The following is a 9639-nucleotide window of genomic DNA, read 5'->3' as shown; positions in this document are numbered from 1 at the left end:
ATACAGTAACTCCTTGCTTAACATTGTAGTTACATTCCTGAAAAATGTGACTTTAAGCGAAACGATATTACATGAATCCAGTTTTCCCATAAGAATTAATGTGTCGGGGGGAGGGGGTTAGGTTCCAGAGAAATTTTTTTCACCAGAGAAAAGACATATATACATGTCATATATACATGTGTATTATATATATATATATACACACACACAGTATCAGTTTTAAACAAATATTTTAATACAGGTACACAGTGATGATGATTGTGAAGCTTGGTTGAGGTGGTAAAGTCAGAGGGTGGGATATTTCCTGGGGAACTCCTTACTGCTAAATGATGAACTAGCAATTGGCTGAGCCCTCAAGAGTTAACCCATTGTTGTTAATGTACCCTCAGACTCTACAAGGCAGCATGAATGGAGGGAGGGGAGACAGCATGGCAGACAGAGACACACACTGTGTGTGTGAGAGAAAGATGCTCATTGCCCCTTTAAGTACACTGACGCCACTCTAAGTACACTGCCTTTTTAAGTAGATCAGCAACTTGAGACAGCAGCTGCTGCCAGCAAGCTCCCTCTGTCCTGAGCCCTGTCATGTCCCCCCCTCCACCCCTGCTCTATGAAGATGGGGTAAGTGGGGTGCAGAAGCAGGGGGGAGGTGGAAACACTGACACTAGCCCCCCACTTCTCCCCCCCCACCCCCGCACAGCAAGCAGGAGGCTCCCGGTAGCAGCTCCAAGGCAGAGGGCAGGAGCAGCACATGGCAGTGTGGGAAGGGACAGCTGAACTGCCTGGCAATTGATAGCCTGCTGGGCAGCTGCTGCACAGGGAACTTAGGGGGGCAGGGAGCCGATGGGGGGCTGCTGGGCCACCCTGGTTCCAAGCCCCCACCAGCTAGCTGCAACGGGCTGCTCTTTCTGCAAACAGTGGACAAAGCAGGCAGCTGCCAAACAACGTTATAAGGGGCATTGCACAACTTTAAACGAGCACGTTGTGTAATTGATCAGCAATGAAACAACGTTAACTGGGACGACTTTAAGTGAGGAGTTACTGTATTTATAATTTCCATGGTCTTTCAGAATTCAGTAGTTTACAGTGATTGACCAAGATTCATGTCCTCAGAAAATCCACATATGGACTTTGTCCAGTCAGTGAGTTTCTTTATAGGCTGAGCCCTGCACATGTATTGTGCCCCATTGATTTCAAGGAGTCCATCCACGCAGAGCTATTTGCAGAAGCAGGGCCTAAGTATTGATTTTTGAACAATGAACTGTTTCCCCACCTCTTCTGTGGGAAAAATACTAGAATATTTAACAGCAAGATCTCATCCATTATAACCAAGTTTTGATCGTATCTGAAATGTCTGAAAATGAAATGCTCTAAGCAGGAAAATTAAGTTCAGTCTATATGGGTTTTTCAGTATGACAAATACATTTTCTTAACACCTATTCATTGGACCTACATCTTCCTATTAGCTTCAGGGGAATGGGCTCAGCGTCTACTGGGTCAGGCACATTATGAATAAACACAATGTTGCTTCCAAAGAATGGGCATTAAGGAGAAAGGTTCTCTCTGAGGCTTATTCTGGAATAGTTATTCCTGATTAATTCCACATCTGGAAATTTGTATTCTGAAATAAGTGTGTCCTCAGATGGAGTTAATTAGGAATAGTTATCAATTTTAAATGCACATCTACCTTATACTGGATTAATTTTCATGTGTAGACAAGCCCTGAGAAATTTAATCTTCTCTAATTTAGTTTGAGTTTCAGTTAGGTAAACAGAAAAGAACAATTTGATCTGTTAATGTTAGATAACTTCAGGTAAGTAGGAACAGTGGCTGTGAGAATGTTTTGTAACATTCTCTTAAATTTATTTTACTTTAAGTCATTTGCTAATAGTGTTTCACCCACATCCATTCCCAAGTTCATCCATATTTGGGTTACAACTATCACATTTGTCTGTACTAATTGGATAAATGTGCAGCCATATAGCTAATAGGAACCCAACTAACAATTGTATGACAATTGTAATAATTTTATGTATAATTACAGGTGAATTTTGCATACATATTTGTACATGCAATCATTGTGCCTTAAAAAGAAAATTTGGACTTAGAATGATCATTTCTCAGCCTCCTCAGTCTCACTGCTGCAATAATTGTGTTTGTAAGTTACTCATCAGAAAACAAGGGGATCATGAGCTACAAACTTACCATTCAGAAAAGGAACTGCTGATTTGGGTACAGTACAGAGGTTGATAAGTGAAACAGGGGAAATGAGTAGTTGGTAGTATTAGTTCCTTTTTCATCAGGTGATTATTTGAAAAATAAGCACTGAAGATTAATAGAAAAACATTATAGAAGTAGGTAAATAACCCACCACTACTGTCCACTATATTGGTTTTTATTTAGCCAATTAAGAAGGCACATCAGTTAAAGAAGTTTTAGTACTTTATTGCATATAGCATAATGAGCTAAAATCAGCTCTGCCACAATCAGATACATCTCTCATTGATATCAGAGGGTGCAGTATCCACATATATTAGGGAAGAATTTGGTCTGAAATCTATAGCCATTAGGTTGTTAATATTGATATTATCTCCCTTTAGCTAGGCGTTGTTTCCTTCTGGGGATTGCACTAAAGTTAAGAATGAAATAATGATGCTAGAGGTTTTACTGGGAAAGGGAAAAGACCTGAATAGTTTCTATGAAGTGTCACATTTTAAAATGGACACTGCATTCTAATTTACAATTTATTTGTTATACAAAGAAATATGTGGTCAAGAAATGTGAAGACAGATCTGCTCACATTTTAATGTTCTCATGCCTTCATTGTAACTGGGTTGCATAAACTCTGAGTTAAAGGCTATTCTCTGAGTAAGATTGTAAGAAAACTTGTAGGAATCTCTTTTTTTCTGATATAGTGGCTTTAACGTATTTAGAATGTAGGTAGGTAAAGAAAAAAATGAGAATTAGCTCTATATGTTAAAAAAAAATTCTACCTTACACTAGACCCTCTGTATTTTTCACTGCTGTTTCTGCTATGTGTGCTTTTGCATGCAGTATTCCTCCTATAAAGACCACTTTTAACTATCTACTTTAGTATGTGTTTAAATGTGTGTACACACCTTTTGGCATGTTTGATTTGAACCAGAGTGCCACTTGATTGTGTCCTTAGCATGAGGGAACCACTCATCGTCACTTCAAGGTGACACTTGTGATCGGAGAGAAAGACACTGAAACAGAGCAGATAGAGTCAAAGAAAATCAGAAGAATCCTGAGATCGTTTTTAACCACAAGAAATAAAATAATTTTCCCCAAACTTATTTTGATTTTTAATTTCACCAATTGAACTGTCAAGTAATTAGTAGTTTTGATCCAGTCCTTAGCCAGATCTCCCAACATTTTTTTCTTTCTTCCAACCTTCTTTTGAAGAAGCTTCTTTGAAATTAATCTTATTTTTCAAAGTATGATTTTGTTGTTCTGTTTGTTTAAATTGTTTAATGGCAAGTTCCAGTATCAAAAGTTCTACTAATGATCAAAAATTACTCATGAATCCCAATTATTTTGGACTCCTACAAATGAGAGAATTGGGTGTTTTATCAGCTATCCAAAATAAAAGCTGAACTGGTATTTAATTCTATACCACTCATTTCTTAATTCTCTGAACTCATAAGTTAATGAATATAGATGTGTTATATAATATTAGTTGAACAGCTACAGACAGCAGGGACCAAAAGAGTGACTTTCACTGAAAGTAAATACAGGAATTAAAGAGAAAATCTAGAAACAGCAGCATTGGGGGTGTCAGCTTAGAATATCTTGAAATAAAGTTTGATTTCTATACTAATTACATGATTGCTGCTGGCACACTTTGGATAATATTCCATTGCTTTTTGTTCCCCTCAGGTTATCACATATTTTCCACGAGTAAGGTTTGCCATTTTGTTCTATTGTGTAAATTAAAGGGGGTGGAAATGTTAGGCTGCTATTTAAGAAAGTGGCAGCAGCAATTAGAAATAAAAAAGCAATATATAACAAATGTGGGGGGAAAAGGAAATATATAGTAGTCAGTATAAATTAGATGTTTTTAAATGCAGGACATTGATAAGGAAAGCTAAAGATATCAGGGGAAATAATCATGGTTGGCAGGGCTAAGGACAATCAGAGGGAGGTTTTTTAAAGTATATTAGGAGCAAAAGAAATCCTAGCAATGGTGTAGGCCCATTGCTCACTGGAGATGGTCAGAATCATAAGGGTGATGCTGAAAATACAGTTTTCACTAAATATTTCTGTTCTGTATTTGGAAAGAAGCAGGATGTAGTGTGTTTATCACATGAGGATGATGAACTACTTTAGCAACTAAGGAGGATGTTAAACAAGATCTACAAGGGATACATAGTTCTAAATCATCTGGCCCAGGTAACTCGCACTGAAGAATCATACAAGAATTGGCTGAAAAGATGTCTGGCTTGCTGATAATTTTTAATAAATCTTGGAATACCAAGGAAATTCCAGAAGAATGGAAGAGTGATGGTTTGACTACACTGCAATGTAAGACCAGGGTTAATAGAACTTGAGTTAGCAGACTCTGGATTTGTTAATTAAGGCCTGAGCATCTACATTCATTTGGAATCCCAGGTTAGGAATTGTTGAACCCTGGGTTCCGACCTGGGGCTCCAGCAAATACACCTGGATTATGCAGGTCTGAGTCTAACCACCCATATCCCAGACTTCCTAGTGCCCCTCCCCCAAAATGTCGCCACTCTAGCCCTTTGTTTGTGGAGTAGTGTGAGAGAACTTGACTGGTCCACTGAACTTGACTGTCCAGAAGACAAAGAAAGTTGGCCTGTGGGATTGTGGGATACTTTTGGTGGACTCCCAGAGCACAAGTCCAGTGGGACTGCTTCTACACTTCAGAGCACTAGGGCTTGAATCTTGGGTCCCAGCTTGACTCAGGCTCGGACCTTCCATGCCCGTGGGATTCTGAATCCCAAGTCCTGGGTTAGCATAATTTGTGTGTAGAGAGAGGGCCGGGGGTAGGCTTAAACTTGAGTTTGAATTGTAGGCTTACATTGCAGTGTAGAGATATTCTTAGCATCGTGCCAATATTTAAAAAAAATGCTGTGGAATTTGTCAGGTAACTGTAGACCCAGTAGATTGGGCAAAATAATGGAAATACTGATATGGGATTCAACTGAAAAAGAATTAAAGGATAGGGATATAATTAATGTCCATCAACCTGGTTTATGGAAAATAGGTCTTGTCAAACAAACCTCATTTCATTCTGTGATGAGATTACAAATTTGGTTGATGCAATTGCCTTTATCAATGTAATATACTTTGACTTAGTGCAACTTGACATTCTGATTAAAAACCTAATACACAATATCAGTAGAACACATGCTAAATGACTTAAGAACTGAATAACTGACAGATCTCACAAATTAGTCATTAATGGGGATTAATCATTGAATGGGGTTGTTTCTAATGTAGTTCTACAGGGGAGAGTACTAAGCCAACATGTCAACATTTTCATCAGTGATCTGGAAGTAAATATAAAATCACTGCTGACTTTTAAAAAATTGTGGATGACACAAAAATTGGGAGAGTGGTAAATAATTGTAGGGATAGGGCAGTCATACAGAGCCACCTGGATTGCTTGGTTCGAGAGGTCAATTCAGGTAAAATGTGTTTTAATAAAAAGTAAAATTATATAGTGAGAAATAAGGAATGCAGGCCATACCTACAGCGTGTGTGTGTATGCGGGTGACCTAGCCTGAAAAGCAGTGACTCTGAGAAGGGTTTGGGGATTATAGTGGATAAATTCAACATGAGTTCCCAGTACAATGTTGTGGTAAAAGGGGCTAATGCAATCCTTGGATGTATAAAACAAGGAAGTACTGAGTAGGAGCAGGGAGGTGATTTTTTCCTCAGTATTTGGTGTAGGTGAGTCTATACTGGAATACTGTATATAGTTCTGGTGTCCACATTTTAAAATAGATGTTGTAAAAGTGGAGAGGGTGCAGAAAAGAGCCACAAAAATTATTCCAGGACTAAAGAAAATGCCTTGCAGTAAGAGAAACAAAGAGATTGTTCCATTTAGCTTATCAAAAAGAAGATTGAGGGTCGACTTGATTACAGTGTATAAGTACCTTAATGGGATAAAATACCAGGTACTAGAGGGCTCTTTAGTCTATCAGAAAAAGGCATATCAAGAATCTATGGTTGGAAGATGAAGCCAAAGAAAATCAAATTGGGAATAAAGCACACATTTTTAACAGGGAGGGTGATTAACCACTGAAACAAAGTAGTAGGGGAAGTGGTAGATTCTCTATCACTTTATCTTTAAATCAAGACTGGATGCGTTTCTGGAAGACAGGGCCGCCCAGAGGGGGGGGCAAGAGGGGCAATTTGCCCCAGGCCCTGAGACCCACGGGGGCCCCCACCAGAGTTTTTCGGGGCCCCTGGAGCAGGGTCCCTCACTCGCTCCGGGGTGCCCGGCAAACTCTTGTGCGGGGCCGGGCGCAGGAGCTTCTGCCGCTCTGGGTCTTCGCCGGCGGGGGGTCCTTCCGCTCCGGGGCGGAAGGACCCCCCGCTGGCGAATTACCGCCGAAGACGGAGCGGGACCCGCTGCCGAAGTTCAGCTCGGTCTTCGGCGGTAATTCGGCGGCGGGGGGCCCTTCCGTTCCGGGACCCGCCGCCGAAGTGCCCCGAAGACCTGCGGCGGGGCCCCCCCCCGCCGAATTACCGCCGAAGACCGGGCTGCTTTTCGGCGGTGGGACCCGCTTCGGTGGTAATTCGGCGGCGGGGAGTCCCCGCCGCGGGTCTTCGGGGCACTTCGGTGGCGGGTCCGGGAATGGAAGGGCCCCCTGCCGCCGAAGACCTCGGGCCCCCGGAATCCTCTGGGCGGCCCTGCTGGAAGATATGCTTTAGCCAAACATATATGTTATTGGGCTTAATACAGAGGTCACTGGGTAAAACTTAATGGCCTGTGACTCACAGGAGGTCAAACTAGAAGATCTAATGGTCCCGTCAGGTCTTAAACTCTGTGAGTCTATTAAATATTCAAGCACGCATCTTTTGGAGGCATTTTTTATTACAAAAGGAGGTGGCTTACCTTATGTTTTCAATGGGACTGATGACATGCTTAAAGCTAGACACATGCTAAAGTAGCTTGCAGAATTGGGGTCTAAGATGGTATCACTACAGACTGTGAGTAAAGGGATTGGAATCTGGTCTAAGTAGGGGGTTTTCTTTTTTAAATTTTGGATACAATTCCTATTAAGATGCAACATAATGGAAAAGGAGATATCTAGAAATCTGTTGAATCAAATTTAAATCCAGGTTAGTTCCAAGAATGTCTCATCAATATGTACTACCTGCTTCATATTTAAAGTGATGTTATGGAGCAAATGAGGAAGAAGAGGGTATACATAGTTTCCAAGCTTATTACATTAAGTAAGTCTGCTCTTTATGCAATTGAAAATGTCTCCAAAGACGCATGCTACTGTATTTTTTTTAAATAACATACTATTTCCATCCATTATAAATCACATGACAGAGCCAATGAGTTAAGTAGATGTTTGAAGTTAGGCATGTGCTTAAGTACCTTGCTGAATCAGGGCCTTACCCCTTAAACAGCCCCAATAGTATTCTCCCAGAGCCAGATACTAATGATTGTGATTGAATGTATCAGAATCTGATCCTTAGCTCTTAAAGAAATCAGTTCATACTTAACAATGCAAAGCAGTTTGACATACAGTATTCTGTGGAAGGAAAACTAGTTTGGCTTGACCAAACTATTTTGATAGATCAGATCTCTGTGAGTGTTTGATGTTGTATAGCTGTTCTGACCACTGCTAGTGTGGTATATTTATGTTGCTGGCAACCTATGGCAATTTATTTGCTTATTCTTTATCTAAACACAGAAAGCAGCCATGAAGAAGGTAACCAAGGGTAATTCAAATTTACCAGGGCAGTCAGCCATTGAGGCCACTAAAAACCATATTAAGGAAGAAATGCCAGTCTTATCTACATCTCTAAAAATGTATCCTTCATTTGGAGGATCAGTTGATGTACTGGGGCTGCCATTCAGAGGTTAATGTTTATCAACAGTTACCACTGAGGTTATCTGGGTTTACTACAACTAATTCTTCCAATTATAAGAAAATGCAGTACAAGACTGTACTATGGGATTTAAGGTATTACAAAACTGTTGCTGCATTCTGACTTCACAATAGCAATTATTGTCACTGACATACTGCTATTAGTGAGGTTAAAAATAGAAGTGATCTTCAAACCTGAAAAATATAATTTCTTTTCAGAAATACAAGGCTGGGATTCACTGGCTGCTTTGCACTACTCCAGCAATGCAAGGCAGCCTAAACCAAGATTAACTAGCTAGTTAACTAAAATGTATGGCTGCTTTATGTCACCAGAGAGGCACAATGCAGCTGGAGCATTTTTGTGAATCTAGTGAATTTTATTTGAGTCGATTAGAATAATGTGTGCATGAAAGTAAGAGAATGATAAGGTGCAGACTATAGACAGCTGTAACCAACAGGGACTGTATTGTTTGCATATGGTAGCACAGCCAGTGCATCTCAGTATAGATTTAAGACACATCTAGTGTTGCAGCCCTGGGTCTCTCTGTCAATCTTATTTAAGTGTGCCAAGGCATGGAGTATATTTGTGTGCTGGGCAAATGCTTTCATGCTGATTGCCAGTGAGAATGTTACAATGCAAAGAAGGGAGCCTTTAGATTATGCATGGAATAACACTGTGTGTGTTCCATTTCCTAATGTTTTAAGCCATTCAGAGCATCTCACCAAGGATTGAAATAGCAGTAGCCTCTGATATATTTTGTCTTAATTCAGCCTTTGTTAAGATACTTAAATCTAATTGTAATCCTGAAAGAGGTGTGTAGTTTTTTTCCAGATTAGACAAACATTAATTTTGGCATGTTAGACTTTGTTTCATATACGATAATTAGTTTTAAATACTACTTTCCCCTTAAGATATTTAAATCACCACTCATAATAAAATACCACCAGTCCATAGGATCTATTTAATATTATTGTTACATTCTATATTATTTTATTAGGTTTGAGCTAAAATTATTTCCATAGTAGAAGCAAAAGCAACAGAAAATACACAATACTTCCATGGAAATGAAATAATTGGGACTGAAACTTTTCAGATTAAGAGTCGGTTGCAGCTAGCCTTATGTAGGTGCTTTAAATTGGGTGAGAAGATAGAAGACTTTCCCTCCATTGTGAACCCACGCTGTAACAGGGTGCTGGCTTAAGAGGCACTGAACCAGCCCCTGTTAGCTCAGAACCTGCTATCATGGCTCCCATCAAGTGGAACTGGCTGGAGCTGGCAGGGTGTGGCTCATTAAAAGAGCCTGAGAGCAATCACCTGGGAGCCTGCTGAGAGGAAGGCCTATAAAGCTAGCAGGAAGGAAGTAGGAGAGGGGGAACAGAAAAGTGAGGAGTGAGGGCCTGTTGCTCCCAGCTGCTGTAAGAGCAAGCTGTTCCCTAAGGGGCTACCTGACTGGTATTGAATTGTATATAGCTGTATATACGTGGTGGTGGGAAAGTACTGGGAAATAAAAGGGCACTGGTGTGTGAAAGAGGGGTCTCC

At 40.3% G+C, this 9639-nt stretch overlaps 1 protein-coding gene across 6 annotated transcripts in view; it reads left to right on the top strand.

The window, feature by feature from the left end:
• MARCHF1 (membrane associated ring-CH-type finger 1) overlaps positions 1–9639 on the top strand; it is a 410845-nt gene that overhangs the window by 214208 nt on the left and 186998 nt on the right. Inside the window, exon 1 of one of the 6 annotated variants that reach the window (XM_045018072.1) lies at positions 9477–9552. The exons of the other annotated variants lie outside the window; for them this stretch is intronic. The gene's annotated coding sequence lies outside the window, so the exon portion shown is untranslated. Of the gene's footprint in view, positions 1–9476; positions 9553–9639 lie in introns of those variants that run through there. 6 annotated transcript variants of the gene reach the window in all.

This window comes from Mauremys mutica, chromosome 5 (genome assembly GCF_020497125.1).
Source record: "Mauremys mutica isolate MM-2020 ecotype Southern chromosome 5, ASM2049712v1, whole genome shotgun sequence".
In the NCBI taxonomy this organism is placed as follows: domain Eukaryota; kingdom Metazoa; phylum Chordata; order Testudines; family Geoemydidae; genus Mauremys; species Mauremys mutica.
This window is presented reverse-complemented; position numbering and strand designations above follow the sequence as displayed.